The sequence below is a fragment of the Neofelis nebulosa genome, chromosome X (genome assembly GCF_028018385.1).
Source record: "Neofelis nebulosa isolate mNeoNeb1 chromosome X, mNeoNeb1.pri, whole genome shotgun sequence".
In the NCBI taxonomy this organism is placed as follows: Eukaryota; Metazoa; Chordata; class Mammalia; order Carnivora; family Felidae; genus Neofelis; species Neofelis nebulosa.
In genome coordinates this window covers 30,869,486-30,896,166 of record NC_080800.1, presented here as the reverse complement: position 1 = coordinate 30,896,166, position 26,681 = coordinate 30,869,486, and positions in this window count along the sequence as shown.

Here is a 26,681-nt window from a genome sequence, read left to right as displayed (position 1 = left end):
GTGTGTGTGTGTGTATTATGGATATACAGAGACAGGAGCAGAAATGGGGCAAGCTATTAACAATCTAGGTAACGGATATATGAATATTTTTATTAACAACTTTTCCAGGAGTTTCACCTTTTTCCTTTTTTTATGTTTATTTATTTTTGAGAGAGAGAGCGAGTACGAGGAAGCATGAGCAGGGGAGGGGCAGAGAGAGAAGGAGACAGAAGATCTGAAGTGGGCTGTGTGCTGACGGCAGAGAGCCAGATGCTGGGCTTGAACTCACTAGCCATGAGATGCTTAACTGACGGAGCCACCCAGGTGCCCCTGACATTTTTTCAAAATAAAAAAGGTGTGGGGAAATTTTATTCTTTCTGCTGTTTTGTATATGTCGATTCTTTAGGAATTATTTTGTTATTCAAGAAGGCATGGGCTCTTGGCACCATGTTTCAGTGAGATCTCTAATCACTTAGTACTAAATTCACTTAGCATTTTGATGACATGCATCTCTTATATTTGTCCTTATTTCACTCCTCCTGCCTCTTCCTCAGGTCTTCTCCCCTCAAGTCAAAGAAATAGTTGATAAATCCTACTTTATACAGTTTCATTTTTCATTGTTTTTGAACTTTCTCCTGCCTTACTTTAATTATGCCCATCACAGTGTCCTAAGTTTAAATCCCATATGTTGATCCATTCATTGAACAAATAGGTAGAAACTGTGTGCTTACTATGCTTTAGGTACTGTTCTAGGGGACTGATGCCTCCTATTCTTTTCCATATGTCAGGTGCTATACAAACACCAAGATACAACCACTTATATGTTGTAAATTTTTTCCTCCCTTCCTCAAAATACAGAAGCTAGTATTTGAAATTTCCACCATGAGAATTACTCCTTTGAGTTTTCTTACAGTCTCTGGAAGACTGCCTGGCATGTAATAGAAGCTTAATGAAAATGAATGAATGAAGATGCAAATATATTACCGGGGAGTGTTAGTCAATTCAAGTGTTAGAGATTCAGCCAAAAGAAGATGACATTGGCTAACTTCATTGCAAAGCATATTCATTTCAAGAACACAGTATCGGTAGAAAAAAAATAGATGGGAAGAAATTCTACCAAATTTGGATCAGAAGGACAAAACTAGGAAGCTGTGGGGAACTAGGGAACAGGAACAGTATCTTTAAGAGAAATACAGCCTTGGGGTGCCTGTGTGGCTGAGTTGGTTAAGCATCTGACTCAATTTCAGCTCTGGCCATGATCTCACTGTTTGTGAGATAGAGCCCCACATCCAGCTCTGCACTGCTAGTGCAGAGCCTGCTTGGGATTCTCCCCTCCCCCCTCCCCTCTCCCCTCTCCCTACCTCCCTCTCCCTACCTCCCCCCTCCCTACCTCCCCCCTCCCTACCTCCCCCCTCCCTACCTCCCCCCTCCCTCTTTCTCTCCCTCCCCCTCCTTCCCTCCCCCCTCTCCCCCTGCCTCCCTCCCTCTCTCTCTCTCCCTCTCTCTCTGTCCCTATCCTTCTCTCTGTCCCTCCCCTACCCTCTCTCTCAATATAAATAAACAAAATAAAATTCTCTTAAGTCTGTTAAAAAAAAAAAAAGCCTCACTACTTTGTAACCTTCTCTTCCTCTGGTCAGGTTTCAAATTTTGTGGAGAAAGGTTTTGATTGACCTGTCTTGGGTAACATGTTCTCCTTTGGCCAGAGGAAGTCAAGGCATCATGTAGGGGCAGGAGGGGAATTCAGGATTTACATTAAAACAGATAAGATATAACCAGAGGGAGTGAGAATGGATGCTGTTAGAGTTTTCTGTCACTGCTGTAATAAATTATATATAAACTCATTGGTTTAAAATAATCAGATTTATTAGCTTACAGTTCCATAGGTTGAAAATCCAACAGGGTCTCACTGGACTGAAAGAAAGGTATTGGCGTGGATGCACTCCTTTCTAGAGATTCTAGGGGATAATCTATTTCATTGTCTTTTCCAGTTTCTGGAGGCTGTCCATATTCCTTGGCTTTCTGGTCTCTTTCCTTAGCTTCAAGGCCAGCAAAGGACAGCCCTGTTTTTCTTACATCACATAACTCTTACCTTCTCTTCTGCTCTTAAGAAACCTTGTGATTACATTGGGCTTACCAAGATAATCTCCCTATTTTACAGTCAGCTGACGAACAGTCTTAATTCTATCTTCAGTTACTTCATAAACAGTCATTTTGATCATCAGTGAATTGAGCAACAAGAACTTTTGGAAAAAAATAACACTTTTTTTTTTTCAGTGGGGAAAAAAAGAGAAGTGATCTTTTGACACAGCACTGGGGCTGCAGTACAGCTCAAACAGGAGAGGATTTGGAGTCATCACAGAAGCTTACTACCACAGAAAGGCATTAAAGTGAAACTTGCATGGATCTGTCTAGGCTCCCCCTGTGTCTAATAGTTTTTCATGTATCATGAAAGAAGGTGAATGTAATGTAGCTACAAAAATAATTAGCTCCTGCTACAACCTTTATATTATCATTCATTTGAATCACTGATGTAGAAGAATATTTTGTTCCATTCTCTAAAGAAATACCTTGTACCAAATATCAGATCATGCAGGAAAATACTTAAAAATCAGAATCTAATCTCCATGATGAACTAGGGAAATTCTGTATCTTCTGCTTTGGATTATCATCATCGTCTATTCATTGCCTACAGGAATATTTTGACTATCAGATGTTGATCTGGAATCCCGTTTCTGAAGAATTCTCACTACTGATTACTTTAGCAACAAAGATCTATATTATAGTTTTATATAATTTAGCAGTTGCTTACAAAATAATTGAATACGGGATTCATTCTCTTCCTTTGCTCCTTTCCCCTGTGCACATGTGTTCTCTCTCTTTAAAATACATAAATATATAATAAAATTATTATTTCCTAATAATTCTGTGTGTGTGTGTGTGTGAGAGAGAGAGAGAGAGAGAGCGAGAGAGAGAGAGAGAGCATGTGAGCGAGTGCGCAGGAGTACATGGAATTCACGGATACATACAGCTAGAAAAGAAGCTAGTGCTAATAGAAGATGGCATTAGATTATAAGATATAATCATTCCCAAACTGAATGATGAGTTTTACTATTTAAAAAAGTATATATTTAGTGTTTATTTTAGAGACAGAGACAGAGCATGAGCAGGAGGGGGAGAGAGAAGGAGACATAGAATCTAAAGGAGGCTCCAGGCTCTGAGGTGTCAGCATAGAGCCTGGCTTGGGGCTCTAACTCATGAACTGAGAGATCATGACCTGAGCTGAAGTCAGATGCTTAATAGACTGAGACAACCAGGTGTCCTGAATGATTAAAGACTGACAGATCAGGAGGAATGTATGTATAGTCCTGGTGTGCCTTAATTTTGTCAGAGATTCTGATGAAATCTCATGATTACATCATGGCCAGCATGGAAAAGATGCTGGAAGGAAAATTAACATACCCCATTAATCTAAAGACTTCCTGAGTAGGAAAACCTCAAGATTAACAAACCTATCTCAATCTGAAAGATTAAGAAGTGTTCACCCTGCTGCATTCACCAGTGCTGAATATCCTTGAAAGTGTTTTAAAAAAAATGACAGATTGCACAATGGGTTCAACAGCAGCCAATAGGGAAGATACTTGGGGCCCCAGTAGTGTAAAGAACTGTGAAGGGTCTGAGAGTTTACCCTACTTATAAACTGTCAAGTTAGTCTGCTACATTTTCATGGATGCTGGCAGAAGATAGCCTACCTCTGGGTCAGAGACAGGGGACTTTATTACACACAGCAGGAGGGATGAACTTCATGGTTGCATTGGCTCCTCTTGTTTCCCCAAGTTACATTGAGTTGATGTGGAGTGGTCCCAGTGAATACTGTACACATAAGAGGTATGTGTCACAGCTGAGGAAGCAGAATCTTTTACAAAACTTCCAATGCCCATGCCCCTTGTTTCTACGAATTTGTTATTCTGCACCAGTAAGAACAAGAAAAGGAGGAAAAGAGGAAGAATTTTACGATACATTCATTTTATTGACCAATGGTTTTATGGACTTCCTTCCAGCACTTCTTTCAATGATGAAGCTGTGGTGTGCCACATGGAGTCACACATTGAGAGAAATTACCCATTTCTCTGCCTGAGGAGTCTGGGGTGACAGGGTGTGAGACCATGAGGTCAAATAACCATCACATCAGCCATTGTCACTTTTTACTGGTTTGAACATGGGATTTATCCAATTTGACCTTTTTCCTGGTTCATTATCTGTGCAAAGAGGTAGTAGAGGTCACGCCATAATGAGTACAGTCTCCTCAAAATAGCTAGGAAATCAGCCCCCACTACCCTCAACAACAGCCAAACTTGCCTTGGTAAGATGTAAGGCAAATCAGAATTGGAGGAAATTCAGAGTTTGAAATAAGTATACCGTCTTTGAGATAGTAGTTTATAAAGAAGTATGCAACCTACTTTCTGATTTCTGGTTCAGTGAGTTAGAATTCTCAACTATTTGCCCCCTGCCTAAGGGCAATTAGCATGTTTAAGACCCTGTCACTTTCCTACTTAATTACAGAGGATTCATATACAAAAAAAGTGGCCCAAAAAAGGCTATTTAGTCCCTGGTAGTATTTCCAGTCCTTAAAAACTTTGTGTTTATCATTATAAAGTATTAACAAATAAGAAAACACTTTATTTTTACCTTTTAATAGAGTATAACATCAAGCGAGGATTTAGCTCAAAGTTTTCTGCCTTCTTTCCTTTGTCCCTGTCCTCAGCAAGGACATGCTTAAAATTTCCATGTAACATAAAGGGCAGACAGGGATACTGCTTCCTTATCAAGTCAGAAATCATTTTCTGAATAAAGATACTTTGGCATCTGTTGGTGTCAGTCTTTAAATTAGCTCTTATGTTGTAGATATAAGCCAGGTAATTTCTGATGTGGCCAGTTTCTGGAAGATTTTACTTTTGAATGGCAAGTAGGATGTTTTGAGATATTTTTTCTTAACCAATGCATGTCTTGACTTCTTACTGGTACATGCTGCTTTCAGAAGGGCAAGATCTCTTTGCAGAAGATGAATGGTCTTCATAATAAATCAGTTAATCTTATTTAATATCTATTTTACACATGAAGATGGATAATATATCTCAGTTACCAAAGAGACTAGAGCTGAACGTTCATTGAACTTGAAATTATGAGCACCCTGGATTTATGTGAGTTCTTAGAAGCCTACATCCCATAGCATCTGAAAGTATTCATCTTTCCAAATACATTCTCTCATCCACGCTTCTTGTCAGCACTGTGTTGGGGAAGAGAGAAATACAGAAAACGGGATAGAATTATGTCTTCAACTTTGTGCTAGATAACAAACTCAGGAATAAATTATTGAACTGAAACATTTCCTGTGTGATCTTGAGCAACTCCTTGACTGTTGATTGCTCCCACCTACCAGTGTCATCCAAGCTATCAAATTGGATTTGGGGCATAAGACTGGGATTTAGCAATATTTTGTTATAACCCTAGATCTAAATACACTGTGTAGTTGGGAGTATTAATTTTTCTGTGAAAAAGGTAGGAAGTACCCTAAAGGCACAGAGCAGAGGTTAATGGACTCCTCACAGTCTGTGTAAGAATGCCTGGTTTATGGCTACTCAAAATTTACTAAAATGCTGGCCTACTTTCCACATGACATAATAGTGTAATAAACGCAAATCAGACTTCAAAATGAAATGGCAAAAAAACGTATTTAAAAATCTCTCCGTGTGATAAACAACTTTTTTTGCTTGTTTCTTCAGTTTGGTTCTTTGCTTTAACTAAAATATGATAACCTTAATAGCTGAGTTTCAACTAAGTTACAGATTTGTTTGCTTTGCTTAGCTGGAATCTGTGCTAATGGCTCATATTAGCTCTATTTTCTGTGTCAACTGACAAGTTTATAATATCTGTCCTGTATTATTCCCTTTCTGAAAATTCATCTGATGTCACTTCAGTCAAGGGGGGAGGAAACTTGGGGTGCCAAATCTTGTCATTCATTTATCAATGAATCTAAAAAAAAAGTCCCTTTGAGAACACTTTGCTGTTGTTTAAGAGGTTGGTGACTTGCCCAAGATCATGTAGTCATTCTCTGAGAATCTGGATTCTCTCCTTGGTTACACTGCCTCAGAGCTGTTCTCTTTCCCCTCTCTCCATCTTCCAACTTTGCTCCTATCTTATTATGTGAGCTGTCTCTTGGTTCACTATGCTCAACCATGGTTTCTACTCAGAAAAGACAAAGAGATTTTCAAAAGAGGATCTTCAAACTATATATTTTTGTTTCTTTTCTTTAAACTTAACATTTTTTAAGTTTATTTTTTTTTTGAGAGAGAGAGCAAGTTGGGGGGAGGCAGAAAGAGAGAGAGAGAGACAGAGGGAGAAGAGGATCTGGAGTGGGCTAAGTGCTGGCAGCGGAGTGCCTGACTCAGGGTTTGAACTTGGGAACCATGAGACCATGACCTGAAGTGAAGTCCAGATGCTTAACTGACTGAGCCACCTAGGCACCCCTAAACTTAACATATTTTAATTCATTTTTAATCATGTATCTTTTCCTCAAATTATAGGTTTTTAAATATTAAAATTTTTCAAATTTTTTTTTTTTGAGAAAGAGAAAGTGAGCGAGCTGGAGAGGGGCCGAGAGGGGCAGAGAGAGAGGGAGATAGGGGATCCAAAGTAGGTTCCATGCTGTCAAGCACAGAGCCTGATGCAGGGCTCAAACTCACGAACTGTGAGATCATGACCTGAGCTGAAGTTGGATACTAACCGACTGAGCTACCCAGGCACCCCTTTATTTTTTTTAAAAAGTAGGCTCCATGCCCAATGTGGGGCTTGAACTCACAATTCTGAGATAAAGAGTTGGATGCTCCACGATGGAGCCAGCCAGATGTCCCTGTTTTTACATTTTAATCCTCAATATGCCACTCCGATAAGAAATGGAAAAAAAGATGGTTATTAGATTTTATTCAAATTCAATAAATGAAAAATAAGTGCATTTGCTTTGCTTTAAATAATGCACTCTTAATTAATACTAAAACACTGGAGCAATGATGAAGTTACCTAGCTTGGTATCAGCAACCAAAAAAAAACCAACCCAACAAATCAAAAGGTGTAATCTCTTTCAGGTGCAACTCTGATCATGTTCATCAGTCTATATTGTTCTCTTCTATTATCCTTGGGGTGGGGGGAACAAAGACATAAGGTGGGGGGAATCCATAGATGTTACAGGGTATTCTGCTAAGGAACTGACACTTGGTGCTTCATTTACTGAAAGGTGAAAAATTGCAGGGATGGAGGAGGATTGCAAGATGTGGTCTAAATTAGATCTAAACACTTTCTAATCCTTTAGTATTAACGAAGCCAGTATTGAGTAAATATTTATTGAGCACCTACTGGGGAGAGGCTGTAGGTGGATACTGGGTTGACAAAATTAGTTTCTATACTTGAAGATCTAATGATCTAGTGGGGGCTAGCCAGGGTGATACGTATAAACATTAATGAGCCTTGTGATGAAAACTTATTCCTTCAAGCCCAGGGCTCACATAGCTGAGCTTTAAAGACCTATCTAGCAGAGAAAGAAAATGGAGAGGCAAAAAGGTCAAATCCATGTGAGAAAAAAAAAGCCACTAAGTGTGGGGGGAGGTGAATAAAAGTGACTAATATATCACTCTTGGGGTGTACATAAGCATGGAATCAATGTGATGTCTTTGATTTGCAATTTTATCCTAGCATTCTATATTTCCTAGACATGGCTGCCAACCCATGAATCACCTGTGGTCCCACCCCAGACCCTCTGGCTCTGAATGTGTGAAAGGGGTCAGGGAAGCTCCAGTATTAACAGCTCCCCTGGGGGATTTTATGGGAAGCTGAGAAAACAGTGCTATAGCTGGTGTCTGAAACTCCACCAGTTGAGTTTCTCTGGTTGCTTGAACAGCAGATCTCACACTTCAGTTTGCCCGAAAGAACCTGAATCTCCACTACTTGAGCTTAACCCTCTTAGTTGAACAGATGGTCCCTCCCAAAGGTTAGGGAACATTCCTGCTTGAATGTTAAGGTTCCCTCAAAGAGTTGAACTGCGTGGGCCTGTCTCGAAGCCCATTGATCTTCGTTTTGACTAACATGTTAAGAGATTGTGAGAAATTTCATCCTCATAAGTTACTCTGAGAAATGCTGATTTAATGAGGACTTATTCCTCTTAAGAACAAACACATTTGACTCAGCCTTTGAGGTAAACAAAGGATTTCAGAATTGGATTTAATTCTAGGCTATAAATCCACTACAATATAAGCTCTGAGAAGACAGGGATATTTTTTTCCCCATGTTTTTTCTTTGATGTATTCCCAGCACTTGGAAGAGTGGCTTCCACGTACCAGGTGCACCCAAACTATTTGTTGACTGACTGGATGAACTCGAGATGTAAAGATGTCATGTGTCTCATTCTTCCATTCCTCTCAAATATTCTGACACTGTGTTAGGACCACAAAGCATTTCTGGTGGCTGGAGTGGAAACACAACACAACTTAAGAAGAGAGAAGAAAGGAACCATAAAGGGTGGCCAGGATGGGTAGAGTTCCCCACAACTCTGTGTACCTCACAGACTATCATGATGATTCTAGTCTTGGACATCCATCACCTGTTGGGCCCCAGAAGCTTTGGGTTGCCCCTGATGAGAGAGGGAAATCCAGAGGGTGAGGTGAGGTGCTATAGAAAGTGTACATGAGCAGAAATGATAGCTTTTCCCTCCCATTTGCCCCTTATTTTCTGATTTGGTGTGTCAACAGGTAGGTCCGGCCATGATATCAAATAGGTTGGGTTCACTACACCCTCCCCCCGCCCTAGTTCTTTCCAGCCTTCTGTGGGATCCTGTGTCACTTTATTGAGGGCCTGAGTGTTCACTTATGTTATAGAAAGAGAAACTCTTGAGTGTTAGTGAACTGACCAATCAAGAAAAAAAAAAAAAAAAAAGGCCAGCCTGTGGTATGCAGCTCTTATGCCTTCTGTAAGGGTTGCTGCCAACAAAGAATGACTCCAAGGGGTTACAATTATCCCCCGCAGACACACCATCTGTTTCTGCTTTAGCTCTGGGTGTGAGAATTGTTAAGGGGACATAATAATGGCTCCTCCCAGCTGTTCCTGTATCGAGGACAGTATACTTTGAGAATTGGGCATTTTCAGAGGCCGGGGGTATAGAGATTTTAAGCATGCGAATTAGGTCTAACAAATGGAATATATAGCAGTGTGTGCTGTAATCACAGGAGATATTTTTCCCCTAATAAGTGTCATGTAAAGGATGAGTAAAAAGTAGGATGGAATATATTCAATAAATTGTGTTTATGTTATGCTATTCTGATCCTTTCTGAATGTATTGACCCTAAGGAAGATTGCACAGGTGTTTTCTCAGGGATCTTCATGACACGGACTACAGTTGCTCTTGGAATATGTAGGATGCCAGAAAGTTTCTCTTTGTTCTACAGAGATCTGCACTGCATGATGCTCTCTAGGGCATAAAAAGCCTCACATTAAAGCTAGTACAGGGTTTCTTTTTACCTATGACAGAAGAATTTTGAGGAAACTGGCTTTGTTGGTGACATAGGAAATACCAGTAGCTCTAGTTTTCAAGACAGGGTTTGGTTCTCCACCACTCCATTTTTAATAGCTTCCTTGGAGAAACCACTTACTTTAGAACAGTGATACCATTTGTAGAACACTTGATAGTTTACCAGGCATCTTCACACATGTTTTGAGCCCCAAAATGAACTTGAAAGAGTAAGAGTGGACTTACTGTTTAACCTTTTATAATAGAAAAGTGAGGCTCAGAGATTTTAAAGAAATTTCCAGCAAGTGGCACAGCAGACAACCAATACAAATCTTACTCTTCTCTTCCAATAGCAGCTTATAACTCTCACAATGCATGAGGAATAAAATCCCAAATTCGGAGCAAGAGGTTTGGATGCAATGTGCAGGAGTCTTGCTCATGCCGGCTTTTGGCTGCCATTGGAAATCTGGGGGTCACTCAGGTCATTGGATTTAAAGCAGTAGTTTTCAAAGTGTGGTCCCTGGATCAGCAGTAGCACCAACGTCACTGGGAGCTTGTTAGAAATGCAGAATCTCAGGCCCCAGCCCAGACCTACTGAATCAGAAAATCTGGGTGTGAAACCCAGGAATCTGTTGGAACCAGTACCGTGGGTAATTGTGATGCATGGTATTGTTGGAGAAACTCTGATTTAACGGATATAATCTCAGAGTTCTTCTACCATCCCCTCATGCTACAATTCAACCTTTAGTATGAAAACCTTTTTAATACATAATAAGCATTTGTCATTTACTGCATCAGGAAAGTTTTTCTCTAAAACAGTGAGAAACAGGCACAAAAGCCGTGAAAGTTTGAATGACTGAGGAGGATAAAGGGAAAAATTAAGGGTTGAGGGCATAGAGTTATTCTGGAAGGCTGTTGGGAGTCTCAGGTCTTAGGAGTTGAGGTTTGAGAAGAGAAAGCAAGGAAGAAAATTAAGAAAGGGGGTGCCTGGGTGGCTCAGTTGGTTAAACGGCCAACTTCGGCTGGAGTCATGGTCTTATGGTTTGTGGGTTTAAGACCCGCACCGGGCTCTGTGCTGACAGCTCAGAGCCTGGAGCCAGCTTCTGATTCTGTGGCTTCCTCTCTCTCTGCCCCTCCCCCACTGGCACGTGCCTGCGCTTGATAGTGCTCTCTTGCTCACTCCCTCCCTCCCTCTGTCCCCATCTCTCCCCCCTCCCAAAAATAAACAGTAAAAAAAAAAGGTCTCAATTTATATTTTCTAAATTTATACTTTCTAGTTGTGTCTAAGGCTAGTCCTATCACAATCAGTTACTTTTCCGGAAATGCCATGGTCTATTTTTAATTTTTTTTAAGTTTATTTTGGGAGGAGGGAAGGAGAGAAGGGAGGGAGAGGAGGGGAGAGAGAATCCCAAGAAGCCTCTGCAATGTGAGCACAGACCCTGATGCAGGGCTAGAACTCACAAACTGAGATCATGACCTGAGCTGGAACCAAGAGCCAGACTTTTAACTGACTGAGCCACCCTGATGCCCCACCATTGTTTTTTTTAAATAGATCATTTGAGCTCATTTGTTCAACTAAGCAATTGATAACAATCTGCTGAGTTTAAAAACAAAAGCACAAATAGTGATTCAGTAGAGATCATCCTTATCAAGGAAGGGAATATTCCTCCTAACTCTGGAAAGGACCTGGATAATGCAGAAGAGGTGTTTGTCCAGTACAAAGTGTTGGGGCCAGCTCCTACCAAGTCTTCTCCTGTAGCACTCAGGGAGACTCTCTGGTCTTGGGGGAACTAATAGTGCAGAACAAGATTATGGCCAAGATTTGATTTGTCGTCATAAAGTCCATCTTATACAAAGTGAATCTGAACCACCTTTCATGGATGTTTTCCAGCCTTTAGCTTGTCTCATGCATGTGTCATACAGTTTAATAGAAGCAACCAAAAGTTTTACTGGATAGAAATCACAAGGATGTTTTTTATTGTCCATTAAAAAAAATTAAAAGATAAATGCCATGTTCCTACATAATGGTGAAAACCCTTTTCCTGTTCACTTTGGTCTACATCTGGGTCAGGGTAGGAGATTAACTTCCACTAAACTTTTCACTATGTCACCAGGTAGCCCCTGTTCCTGAATCTTAGATGGAAGAAAAGTATGTCCCTTGCTAGATCTTAAATGCTAAATGTGGGTCACTTACATAAGTAAGCTTTATCTGATACTAAAGATGTTTTCATTTTATATGTCTGAGAAAAATGTAAAGCCCTTGCTATAAAAAAGTTATTGATTTCTTACAGATATGTGCATAAACATTTGGAGAATCATTTCCCTCAAATTAAATACCCTTAGTTTCATAAGCAGACTTCATTCCTTTGTAGAGCAGGAGATCTTAACTCAAACATTGTCATCTGGCAACATCCCCCACCTCCTGCCCTTACTTTTTTTTTGTTTGTTTGTTTTGGCCACATGTATATATTTGTGGTCCTACACATCACTGAGCATGTCACACAAAGCCTTCGAGTCTCCAGCCCGCCTTTTCAGATCCACTGTTTGATGTTTCCTCTGAGACCCATTTTCCTATAGGCTATATTTATTTTTTAACAGCTTTATTAAGATAGCACTAACATATAAAAACTAAATATACTTAAGGTGTATATGTGATGTCTTGATATAAATACTCATTGTGAAATGATCACCACAGTCAGGTTAGTTAACATATCCATTACCTATAGATAGTTACCCTGTGTGTGTGTGTGTGTGTGTGTGTATGTATGTATGTGTGTGTGTTGTTAAGATGTAAGAAATAACCTCTTAAAAATTACAAGTATACAAAATAGTATTTTTAACTATCATCACCATTGCTGTACGTTCGATCTCAAAAAGTCAAGATGTCAAACGCTTTCTCAATCACACATTTTAAAAAATGATTTGGATATCAATCCGTGGAGAGAAAATATCTTAGGTTTAAATAACAAAAATAAAACCTCTGCTCCTTTGAATCTCATACCAGTCATCTATGACATTATCTATGACCCCCAACACCCACTCCCCTCCCCATCCTGCTCGCTGAGACTTTTCCATCTGGCTCTGTTTATGTTCGATCCTAACTACTCCATCCTCCTTGATGATGTGAACATCCTTATAAGTAACCGTTTCTGTGCTCCAGTCTCCTGCTTCCATAGCACCTCCCGCCCCCCTTCCGCCAAGAGGTTCACTAGGAACCAAACTCCAGTGCAGAATAGGAAGTAATGTTTATGCCCACTCAGCCTAAAATTATATGAGTTACTTGCTTATTTGTTCTGTTGCATTTGGGAGCTATCTTGTCTCCTGGTTGATTGATACTGAGAATGTGTTTTCTGAGGCAGTGAGATTCTAGAAAATCAACTGCTTATCAGAAAATCAACTCTTGCCACCGGCAATGGTCCACAATTTTTTTGTGTGGTTTTATTACCACCTGGACTGTGCTGTAAATCATGAGGTCGGGATGGTTCTATCCGGGTGTTCTGGTTGTGCTTCAGCCAACATTTACTTCATTATTTCTTTAGGGAAAGTGATTGAGAGTTGCTTCTAATTGGTTTCATTAAAGAAAAGATCCCTGAAAAAGATTTAACTTACTATGGTTTGGATTTTACAGCCTGTTATTACAAAGGTTGTCACCAAAGCCAGCTGTTGAACAGAAATTAGCACAGGAGTGTTCAGACAACAGAATGGAGTAGGAAATGCATTTACAACACCCTTGTGGGGAGGTATTGTCCAATCTGGTCAAAGTAACCCAATGCCTTATGGTAGCTATTAATGGAACACTTAGAGGTGCCAGGCATAAATTATATATTTGTAATCCTCCCTTTCTAATGTATGTAATCTTGTTTTGTCTATTTGTCAATGGATAAAACTAAGACAGCAAATAGCTGGCCTGAAATGGTAGGGCTGAGACTCAAATCTAGGTCTACCTGAGTCAAAAACTGATGGTTTTAATCACCCTACTCTATTTTAGTACATGATGCTACTTCCACTTCAAGCTTCCCTCCTGAACCCCCAGACTTTCAAGATCATTGAGAAAGAATCTACGTCTGATCCACCTTTGTATATCTAACATTGCTTCCCTTGATCATCTGTATACAACAGGTGCTCACTGTCAAGTGCACAAACAGGTACATTTTTATAAAATAAATCTGTATCAAGTCCTGATATTTGCAGAAGTCTTAGACAAGAAATGGAAAAAATTAATGAAAGCAAAGTCTCTCTCCTTCTTTGTCAGTAACATTTATATAGGTACAATGAAAAGGGAAATCATGAATTCAGTGAAGGGTGTATTTTGATTTTTGTGGAGAATGCGGTAGCTGAATGACAGGCTCAAATGCTCCAACCCTCCCTGCACCTACCATTTCACAGTGGCCTCATCATGGGAAAAGTGCACCTCTACACCCCTTGGCTTTCAGCTTGGCCTGCCTGCTTGCTCTGGCCTATGGCTTATGGGGAGAAGTGACAGAGGGTCAGTTCTAAATCTAGACCCTACGAGGCCTCATTTTGTTTCTGCTTGCTCTCTTGCACCTGAATCATCAGCATGAGTTGAGCTATAAACTGATGCCGCACCTTCAACCTGGGCCCAGAATGAGACATGGGGTAGAGTTGAGTCAATCCAGCCTAGACTGTCTGATTCTGACTTGTATGAGTCTTCCCATCCAACTGCAAATCTAGTGAAATAAAAATTTCTGTTAGTGCCACTGAGTGTTGTTATGGCATATCTAATGAATATAGCAGATGTTCCCATTGTTTTCAGAGTTAACTGCCAGGGGCTCTATTTCAACAATATGCTATAATAACAGTTAATGATTTTCTCACTAGCTCCTACCCTTTAATTTTTTAAAGAGCGTCAAACCTTAGAAATGGCCCTGGGCTGAGAAGCCAGGACAGAGTCAACTAATTGAACAGCCAGAGACCTTCCCCAATCTGTCAGGCAGAGTAGCCTCCCAGGGCTAACTCCTTAATGTAGAGAATTAGATCTGTTTTAGCAAGTTAGGCTTGGGTGTTTATTAGAAATTTTCTAATAGTGTCTGCAATTAACTTTAAACTATTGAAAATGTATGTATAATATATGTGTGTGTGTTGGCTTTTAGTCTACACCCTGGAGCTCATTAGAGAACATTTAAAGCCCCTAATCAAGAGTACACACTACTGGGCCTAGTTACTTCATATTTCAGAGTCTATATTCAGAAATCCAGGCTCCCCCAGCATCCTTCAACTATCTATATCTCTGTTCAGCACCAGATGGTTTGTTAATTAGTATAATGTAAAGAATGATTTTAATTGCTGACTTGAGTGGTTTCAACATATGTGCATTAGCTAGAAATACTGTCTATATTTCTGCCTTGCCTGAACTGGGCTAAGAGGTCTAGAGAGGCCAGGACCCTTAAAAGTGGTGCCCCACGCCTATGACTATGTCTGGTTCTTGTGTGTAGTCACTTTTGGAGAATTCTGTGTAGTGCTATATCTGCCTTGCATACAAGCAAAGCAAATGTTGACTGACATGCCTAAAACAACAAAATTATGACTACTTTCTTATAAATATGGTATGTGTAAAAGATACTATCTAGTACATAAAACTTATCCTGGTGGTAAGGTCTTGAGAGCAGAGTCCTAGAGACCCTTATCTATCTCTGACTTTTGGAGATTACCAATGTCTACTAACATAACCTAATATTTAAGTAAAACCAAATTGCCTTAGCTCAGTTACAATAGCTTCTTAAAAAGATTGAGTTAAAAGTTAATCATCAGTGGAATGGATAAAGAACAGTGTGTTTCTTAAGTGAAACTCTCTTTAGCAACATTAAGAATGTTGCTAAATGCAGTAATAATGGTTCATCTCAAAAACATTATGTTGAACGGTACATTTGAGATTATGTTATTTTTCTGTATATACTCTCCCAAATAAAAAATAGCCATAAGAAAGATACCAAGATGATCACCAGATTCCTGGCATGCCAGAAATTGTCCTACCTGTTCAGAACTGTGATCCTTGTTCAGAAATTCTCCTTCTTTTCAATAAAATTCTACAATCCAGGCTGCCACCTTCTCATTTTTCCATTCATGTTGAAGCTCCCAGGAACGTGACTTATTCATCTAATAGGACAAATGATGGCACTAAAGGAAGGGCCGCTGTTTTGTACAAATTCAAGGGGGCTTGCTATTCATATATTCACTTGCTATGAAGTGAATATATGAAGGGCCCCTGCTAGAATTTTGTGATGACATATGGCATGGCTGTACATGACCTGTCCGGAGCTGTCTCAGAGAGGTGAAGTGACTTGGCTAAAGTCATGTGTATAGTTAACCACAGCACCTGATGAGAAGCTAGAGCTCTTTTTGCTCATAATATATTGTTTTTTAAAAAAAAATATTTACTTACTTTGAGGGGGAGAAAGAGAGAGAGTGCAAGTGGGAGAGGGGCAGAGAGAGGAGAGAGAGAATCCCAACCAGGCTCGGCACTGTCAGTGCAGAGGCCAACATGGGGCTCAATCACACAAACCATGAGATAATGACATGAGCCGAAACCAAGAGTCAGATGCTTAACCGACTGAGCCACCCAGGTGCCTTTCTGCTTACAATATATTCTATTACGAAATTGTCTTACAATTTCAGATATTTGGTTGTTTAAGGTAAATTAATGCCTTCAGTAACTCTTATGTAAATTCACTTTATTTAAAATGAGTAATATCTTTATGGACAAATATTTTTTTTCAAGTATTTGTGGCCTTTTTGTAAGATTAAATGTTTTAGCAAGTTTGGTTTGTACAAATGGTGAAAAAGTAAATTGTAATAAATTAATAATTTATAAACTATAATTTTAATTATAATTAATACTTTTAACAGTTTAGTCTACTCTTTCCAGGCTTGACTTTTACTATTTTTTTTATAATCTTTCTAGTGTAGTCTACATTTATATGAACTTTAGAACTCTGAGGTTTCTTTCTTCAACATCCCCTCATTAGTATTTCAAGACAGGCTCACAGAGCCCCAGTCTGGTTCAAAATGAAGTGAATATTGATGCTAATATTGTATGCTTTGGCCTGTGTCAATCAGATTTACCAAAGCTTAAGGGAGATAAAGAGTATCTGGAGGGAATACAAACCAGAAAAACAAAGATGAATAATATGTCTAAAGTGAAGACGGTTTCAAGAAATTAAAATGATTTACTCTGAAGAAGAGAGACTGAATGCTGAATTTGGAATTCTCAGATTTGGTTTTATTAAAATAAGATTCTTCAAGGGATGTTTTGAAATTCTCTTGGATTGTACAAATTACTTTTAAAAGTTTTTATTCTGAAATAATTTTAGGCTTACGGAGCAGTTGGAAAAATAGCACAGAACTCTCATAACACCCTTCACTCGGTTCCCCCCATGCTAACATCCCGCTTAACTGTAATGATTGTCAAAAGTGAGAAATTAACATTGGTATAATACAACTAAATAAAGCACGCACTTTGTATTTCACCAGCTTTACACTAATGTCCTTTTTTTTTTTTTTTTTCTGTTTCAGGATCTAATGTAGTATCTCACATTGATTACATTTAGTTATCGTGTTTCCCAAGCTTCCAGTCTGTGATAGCTCTTTAGTCTTTCCTTGTCTTTATGACATTGAGACATAAACCTAACCATCATAGGGTTAGAATCTAATACTTATTATTTATATTATGCCAAAATGTTCCAGATTTGGCTACTGGGAGCGATTTCTGTTTGATTTCTCTTATACTTCTGACATGCCCCAGTATACTGTTTTAGCACTTCCCATCCTTATGATACTCCAAGAAGTTGTATGCTTGACTTGGATTTTGCCTTCCCCAGCCCTACACCATCCATTTCTTCAAGGAGCCCTCATTCCTGTCATTAAAGAATGGCATTTAGAAACAAGGATCTGGGAACTAGGTGTGCTTCTTGTTTCTGAGGGGTTCACTGTTTCTATGCTGTCTCTCAGTGGATAAGTCCGGGTCATGTGTGTTTGCCTAGAAACCCATATATACTCTCCTATCAGTATGCATTTCCATATCTACCTATCCATCTACGAATTTAAAAGGATATCATTACCACCTCTATTCCAACAACATGGTTCATTCTTGTATGATCGTCTCTTTTTCTGACTCAGAAATGGACTTTAATTGTCTGTAATGTATGTACTTACTTGTTCCAACCTGGTATACATGTAGAGTCATTTCAGAATTGCTAACCTGCATACCTAAATTGATAAACTAAAGTACAGTGTTGGTGTGCCAGTTGTTTTGGTCTTTAGTCTTACAGTATCCAACAAAACAGTATTGTTTAAGTTATATGGTACCATGTATTTCTTCATAATCTCATCACTGTGGTCATAGCACTTTTTCCCTATAGATTTATATGTCCTGGTTTGCAGTCTATTTTGGTTTCCTCTGATACCCTAGTTATTTTAAGTTTACATAGGAAAATATACCCTTTGTGTATATAGTTCTGTGAGTTTGGATGTAGGGTTAGAGTTGTGGATTCTCAATACAGAACAGTTCCATCACCTCAAACTATCACTTGTTATGCTTGGGCAAAATAGGTGAAAGGGATTAAGAGGTATGAACTTCCAGTTATAAAAATAAATAAGTGACAGAGATGAAAATATAGCAGAAGGAATATAGCCAATAATATTGTAATAATGTTGTGTGGTGACAGATGGTAACTAATTATGGTGAGCATTGGGTAATGTACAGAATTGTTGAATCACTTTGTTGCATAGCTGAGACTAATATAACATTGTATGTCAACTGTATTTCAATAATAAAAATTTTTTTTGAAAACCCTCTCTCTACCCCACAGGACTGGCAACTACTGTGTTTTCAGTCCCCATAGTGTTTACTTTTCCATCATGTCATACACATGGAAAAATATATTATGTAGCATTTTAGGTCTGGCTTTTCGTGTTACTTTGTTCTTCATGAAGGCACCTGCGGATTCTATTTCAGAGAAGATATCTTCTCCTCCATGTATTTTATTTTTATTATCTAAATTTTATTTATTTATTTATTTATTTATTTATTTATTTATTTATTTAGAAGGGGCAGAGAGAGAATTCCAAGCAGGCTCCACGCTGTCAGTGCAGAGCCCAATGTGGGGTTTGATCCCATGAACCGTGAGATCATGATCTGAGCGGAAGGCAAGAGTCAGATGCTCAACTGACTGAGCCACCCGGGCACCCCTCCTCCATATATTTTAGAACAAAAAGTCAAAATACTAAGTTTTTGGTTCCTTCCAGAAAAACATCTTCAGACATACACACTTTCCCAAAATTTTCTACGCATTGCTTGTTTCCCCTTAGGCTGCAGTGTCTTTTGTATTGGATTAATTGGATTCATTTTATATTTTTGTCTGGCTTTCTTAACCTTGAATCAGTAGAGAACCATTCATTCCTTCATTTTCTCAACTGAGACAAAAAACCGCGCCTCACTGATTCCACACTTGAACACTGTTAGTTTCTGAGACCTGAACCTGAAGGTTAGGTTGAGATGCATGCCACGTGGGTTAATGTGAAATGTCCAGAAGCGCGATATTTGGTAAGAGAAATTAGACACTTAGATTATCCTTGAGAAAAGTGAGATCTTTTCCTGCTTTGAATTTCAACTTCCACACATCAGCAAGTGACTCAGATGCAATTTGCAATTCTGCTTTGAAAAATGAAGTATTTGAAATATTGCACTATGTAGCATGTACTATTCCCAGATCTCACCCTGTATCTTTACTTGCTTACAAAGCTGCTTCTTAGGCAACCAAGCATATCTGCATGCAAATGATCACCTGTAGTTACTCTGTATTTCATTCTGAATTGAGTACTAGGATGTGTAATTTTTGAATAGGTCAAGAATAGGTCATTAAAATTAAATTTGATTATTGATTTTAGATCTTTTTTATGAAGTCTTTATAGCTATGAATTTCCCTCTGAACACTGCTTTCACTGAACCCCGTATGTTTTAGTATGCTGCATTTTTATTTTTTATTTATTTTATTTTTTACTTAACTTTTTAAATTTATTTTTTTAATTTTTTAATTTTAATTTTTTTTTTAAGAATTTACATCCAAATTAGCATATACTGCAACAGTGATTTCAGAAGTAGATTCCTTAGTGCCCCTTACCCATTTAGGCCATCTCTCCCCCCCACACCCTCTCCAGTAACCTTCAGTTTTTTCTCCATATTTATGAGTCTCTTCTGTTTTGTCCCCCTCCCTGTTTTTATATTATTTTTGTTTCCCTTCCCTTATGTTCATCTGTTTTGTCTCTTAAAGTCCTCAGATGAGTGAAGTCATATGATTTTTGTCTTTCTCTGACTAATTTCACTTAGCATAATACCCTCCAGTTCCATCCATGTAGATGCAAATGGCAAGATGTCATTCTTTGTGATTGCCAAGGAATACTCCATTGTATATATACCACATCTTCTTTATCCGTTCATCCATTGATGGACATTTGGGCTCTTTCCATACTTTGGCTATTGTTGATAGTGCTGCTATGAACATGGGGATGCATGTGTCCCTTCAAACAGCACACCTGTATCCCTTGGATAAATACCTAGTAGTGCAATTGCTGGGTTGTAGGGTAGTTCTATTTTTAGTTTTCTGAGGAACCTCCATACTGTTTTCCAGAGTAGCTGCACCAGTTTGCATTCCCACCAACAGTGCAGTGGAGATCCTCTTTCTCTGCATCCTCGCCAACATCTGTTGTTAATGTTTATGTTACATTTTTAAGTATCCCAAAGTATTTTCTGGCTTCACTTTTAAGTTTTTGATCCATTAATTGCTTACATGTATTCAGTTTCCACATATTTGTGATTTTTCCAGTATTCCTTTTATTATTGGTGTCTGGTTTCATTCCCTTGTGTCCAGAAAAGATACTTTCCATGATTTCTATTTTTTAAATGTATTGAGACTTGTTTTGTGGCCTATCATATGGAATGTTCCATGTTTGCACTTGAGAACAAAGTGTATTCTTCTGTGCTTATGTAAGTCAGGTCTAACTGCTGTATAGGGTCGTTTGCATCCTCTATTTCTTTATTGCTCTTCTGTCTAGTTCTGTAAGTAGGATATTGAGGTCTTCAGTTATTATTGTAGAACTGTTTATTTTTCCTTTCATTTATGTCAGGTTTTGTTTGATATATTTTGAGGCTACATTGTCATATATGTATTATTTGGAGTTTGTTTTTTGATGGATTGAATCTTTTGTCAATATATAAAATGTATTTTGACTCTTTTTTATGACAATTTTTATCTTCCTTAAATTTACTTAATTTATTTCCCTTTTGATTTCTTCTCTGACTCATTGGTTTTTCAGAAATGTGTTGTTTAATTCATACATATTTCTGAATTTTTCAGTTTTCCCTATCTTAGGAATCTAGTTTCATATTATTACAGTAGGAATAAATAAATAAGTGATGTGATTTTCACTCTTAGATTTGTTAAGACCTGTTTTGTGACCTAACATATCATGTATCCCACAGAATATTCTGTAAATGTGTAGTTGAAAAGTACATGTATTCTGCTGCTGTAGATAGAATGTTCTGTATATGTCTGTTAGGTCCATCTGGTCTAATGTATAGTTCAAGTCCATTATTTCCTCATTGTTGAAAGTGGGGTATGAAGTCACCTACTATTATTGCATTGTTTTATATTTCTGCCTTAAAATGTGCTCATAGTTGTTTAATATATTTAGGTGCTCTGATATTATGTACTTAAACATTTATATTTGTCATATCCTCCTGATGAATTGACACCTTCATTTTATAATGATCTTTATCTCTTGTTACAGCTTTTTGACTTCAAGTCTGTTTTGCCTGACATGACTACCCCAGCTGGACTTGGGTTTCCATTTGCATAAAATATCTTTTTCCATCTCTCACTTTCAGCCTATGAATGCCTTTAAAGCTTAAGTGAGTCTGTTGTAGGCAGCCTATGGTGGCAATCTTGTTTTTCCTTTTCCTTTTTTTCCTTTTCCTTTTTTCCCTTTTTCCCTTTTCCCTTTCCCTTTCATCCTGCCAGTCACTCTGCGTCTTTCGATAGGAGAATTTAAACCATTAAATTTAGAGTAATTAATATTAAGTAAGGCATTACTATCATCATTTTGGTAATTGCTTTCTGATTGTTCTATAGTTCCTTTGTTCTTTTCTTGGTGTGGGTGTGTGTCTCTGTGTGTGTGTGTGAGAGAGAGAGAGAGAATTGATAACTTTTTTGTAGTGGTGTGCTTTGATTGTTTTCTCGGTACTATATGTGTGTCTATTAAAGGGTTTTGTTTTGTGATTACCAGGAGGCTTTTATAATACATTTTGTAGTTAAAATAGTCTATTTTAACTGATAACTTCAACTGTGTAAAACATTTCTACATGTTTGTTTCCCCACACACATTTTATGTTGTCATAATTTACATCTTTGTATATTGTGTATCCACTAACAAAAGAGTATAGCTATAGTTATTTTTAACTATTTTTACTTTTTCCTTTCAACCTATATACTGAAGCTCAAAGTGATTTAAACATCACCATTGTAGCATTATTGTATTTTGAATTTGACTGTTTACTTTGACCCATGGATTTCATATTTTTATATTTTTTCATGTTACACATTAACACCCTTTCAGTTTGAACAACTTTGTTCAGCATGTCTTGTAAGGCAGGTCTAATGGTGATAAATTCCCTCAGCTTTTGCTTGTCTGGGAAAGTTCTTTATCTCTCCTTTGTTTCTGAAAGACAGCTCTTCTGGATCACACATTCTTGGTTGGCGGTTTTATTCTTTGAGCACTTTGTATCAGCCTGTTGATTCCTGGTCTGCAAGGTTTCTGCTGAGAAATCTGCTTTTAAAAGCTTTACTTTCTTATTTATTTATTTATTTATTTATTTATGAGAGAGAGGGTGTGTGTGTGTGTGTGTGTGTGTGCATGCACGTGCAGGGTAGAGGGAGAGGGAGAACTTTAAGCAGGCTCCATGTCCAGTGCAGGGCTTGATCTCAAAACCATGGGATTAAGACCTGAGCCCAAATCAAGAGTCAGACACTGGGGTGCCTGGGTGGCTCAGTAGGTTAAGGGTCATACTTCAGCTCAGGTCATGATCTTACGGTTTATGAGTTTGAGCCCTGTGCTGACAGCTCAGAGCCTGGAGCCTGCTTCGAATTCTGTGTCTCCCCCTCCTTCTGTCCCTCCCCAGCTTGCACTCTGTCTTTCTCTCTGTCAAAAATAAATAAAACATTAAAAAAAAGAGTCAGGCACTTAACCAACTGAGCCATCTGGCCCCGCTTTTTCTTTTTTTGAGAGTTTGTTTATAATATGTCTGAGTGAAGATATCATTGGGTTGAGTCTATTTGGCAATCTTTATGCTTCACATTTGTGGATGACCATATCTCTCCCCAGATTGGAGAAGGTTTTGCCTTTATTTCTGTATTTAAGTTTTTTAAATCCCTTTGCTTTCTTTCTGGGACTTCACTAATGCAAATATTATTTTTGCTTCATGGTATCTTATAATTCACATAGGATTTCTTCACTCCTTTTCATTTTTCTTTTTTCTCCTCTTAACTGGATAACATCAAGAAATCAGTCTTTAATTTTGCAGATACTTTCTTCTCCTTCACTGAGCCTGCTGTTTAAGCTTTCTATTTCATTTTTCATCTCATTCATTTTATGTGTCAGCTCCAGAATTTCTATTTGGTCCTTTTTTAAAAAAAATGATTTCCATCTGTTTGTTGAACTCTTGTTTTGGTTATGGATTGTTATCTTGAGTTCATTGAGTTGGCTGTGTTCCCTTGAATCTCACTGAGCTTCCTTAAAATAATTACTTTGAATTATTTCTTAGACAACATAAGGTCTATTTTGGGGCATATGTTTCTGGGAAATTATTATGTTCCTTTGGTGGCACCATGTTTCCTTGTTTTTTCATGTTCATAATGGCTTTGTGTTAATGCCTGTGCATTTGAAGGAGCAGTCACCTCTTCCAGGCTCTTTGGATTGGCTTCATTTGGGAAAGACTTACCCTGAAGGTGGCTTCAAGGGTACCAGCTGGGTGGAGTTGGGTGTCTCTGGTTCCTGGGAGAGCACAATGGTGTAGTTTCCATGCACCTCCATGAACTCAGGTCAGTGTCAGCAAAGACTTTGGAGGTCTTTCCGTGGCCAAGACTATAGAGATCTTGCAGGTTGCAGTGGTGTGCTGGTACTTAGTGGTAGTGGAGCTGGGGCCTGCATTCAGGCCCGTGCAAAACTACCACGGAACCTGGGTTCTGGCCACAGGTGCACTTGCTGTGTGTGGCACTAGTGTCTGAGGTGCAAATCTTTGCATTTCTCCCATGGAACTCTAGGGATTGTCATGATGACTCAGGTCCCCGGGTGAGGGGTGGCATTGGCACAGGCCCTGAGTTAATAAAGTGCAGCAATGGCTTGTGCCCTGGGGGCAGGGAGCAGTAAGAACACACCCTTGGAATGATGGGTCTAAATCCCAACTCTGGTCTCAAGGAACAGTTTCAGAATAGCAATAGTTTAGTCCCAGTGATGTTTGTACAAAACCAGAAATTAAAACCCCAGGTGCAGGGTATACAACAGTGATGAGGAGTCAGTCATGCCTTTGGACCCAGGGCTGGGGTGCAGAACCTGGTAATAGCAGGTCAAGTCCACGTTTTGGAATCCAGGGGTGGCATGCAGAGTGGTGGCAGCTCTGGTCCCGTAAATGGTGAGGCGTTGTGGCATTTCAGAAAGCTTAGGGCACAGCAGCAACTGGGGCATCTCGGGGCAGGATCACTCTTACAGTAACTATTCCTGTCCTGGGGAGGAGATAAATAGTGGGGATCCTGGGAAGCTCCATCAGCTGGGTTTAGCATTGGTGAAGACTGGCTGGTCCTTGGTGGCAAAGGCTGCAAATGTCCCCAGTGGTGAAGCTCGCTGGGGTTTTTTTACTCTCCTCCCTGTGGAGTGAAATCCCTCTGAGGGCATCCCTCTTGGTGCCGAGCTGCTCTGGCTGGGAGAGGCATGGGTAATACAGGTAAAATGCTTCCTATGCTTTTCTGTGTTGCAATTCTTGGTTTCTAGCTCTGTAGTATTTTTCCTTCTCCTTTTTAAGTTTTTTTTTTTGTTTGTTTGTTTGTTTTTTTTTTTTTTTTGAGAGAGGATTGGGTGGGAGGATGGGGCAGAAGAGAGAGGGAGAGAGAGATAATCTCAAGCAGGCTCTGCACTGCCAGTGCAGTGCCCAACATGGGGCTGGAACTCACAACGCGAGAGATCATGATCTGAGCCAAAAGCAAGTCAGACATTTAGCCACCTGAGCCACCCAGGCGCCCCTCTGCTGCTGCTTCATGGTAGTGCAGAGCTTTCCCAAAGCAATTCAGCAGTTGGTAGTTCTTGATTGTTTTCGTTGTTTATGTGCAGGAGATGAGCATCAGGACCTCCTAGGCCGCCATCTTCCTGATGTCACCTTAAATGACTTTCCTCTAGTGTACCGTTTTGATTAAATGCAGAATAGGCTACAGTCAAATGGAGGAAGGAGAGGAGAGGGCTCTGACTGGTTTAGGGTTTAGTTTCCTTGCGGTGGGGAAACAGATCCCCATTATTCTGGTCACTACAACCTAGAATCCTGAAATTAGGTTGATATCATCTTATGGTCATAGCTCTTGTTGCAATTTAAAAAATGTGTTTCTGAGTTCATGCTCCTTGGGGATGCAGTTAATGAGATTGCACTTTGATCTTATTTCAGTGTCTTCTCTGATCTTCGCTTTAAGATGCTATTGCTAATGCGTGGCTCTAGATATATTTTAATAGACAGAGGTGTTGTGCATCAGACATCACCAGAATGGGACTGTGAAGTTTAGTTTCTTTAAGCCACCTTCAAGCCTTGTGTCGTCAGGATACTTTAATGAGGTCCGGTTGGCCTGGCATGTGCATTCCTGAAGGCAGTGAGAGGGGATCCCTCAGCAGAAGCAGGAACTGGACTGCAGTGTCAGTATAGGGGTTGTATGGATATCACAGCTGACCCTCATGGGTGTGTAGCCATCAGTTCAGCCAGGGAAACCCACAATCCCTGACTGAGGCATGAGAGGCCAACTCATGAGCCACACTAACCACAGTGGGTAAGCTGTAGCCAGTTTGGTAGAGGTCATTGCCTCGGAACTTGGAGGAGAGAGGAGGCATCCACCATGAGGACCTTATCCTCTCTGCTTTCGTAGGATATTCAATCTTGAGTAAAGGAGCCAGGGAAGGAGGATGTGAGATACTGAAAGAGTTTTGCCAGATGAAAGTACATAAAAGGACTGTATAAATTATTTAAATCAGATAAGTTTAAACTATATTATACACACACACACATATAAAATTGCTTTCAAATGCCTTTAGTTATATTCCCTCCTTGACTAAAATCTCCCTGGAAGTTTTAGTTTCTAGAAAATGGACACAGTGGGTACTTGGTAATTTCTGAATGACTTACTAATTTAAATTTTTTTAATGTTTGTTTTTGAGCAAGAGAGACAGAGTGTGAGCAGGGGAGGGGCAGAGAGAGCGGGAGACACAGAATCCGAATTGGGTTCCAGGCTCTGTGCTGTCAGCCCAGCCCTTGACGTGGGCCTCAAACTCAAGAACCATGAGATCATGACCTGAGCCAAGGTCAGACGCTTAACTGACTGAGTCACCCAGGCACCCTGTGAATGATTTACTAATTTAGATTAATTCTCTATTTTTTTTAAGATGGGAAAGCTGAGTTTGAACTGCCATTTTACTGTCATGTAGTCAAACATGGTAGAGCTACCTCTGTGCTCTTCTTTTTATAAGAAGAATAATGGAAGCCTTTGGAGGGAAGGAAAGTCTCTGCTCATCTGCCTGACTACACTACATAAGGAGCATTGCCAGGAGGTGAAGGACATTTCTTTAGAGCACTGGAAAGATAGGAACAACTCAGAGAAGATAACACACATAAGCTTAGCAGTCTGAGAGCCCCCTGGAGTCCTGAGGGTGAGCAACCATGGGAGTTTTCATCTTCAGGGAGGAAAATGTGCCATGGCACCTGGCAGTACACCAAACACTTAAATTGGCTGCAGGCCTGTGAATAAGTAAGGCTCACGAGCTTGGTTATCTTTGCCGGAATCACCTTTCAAGGAAATGTTGACAAGAAGCGTAACACCCTCCTCCTCTTCCCTCACAC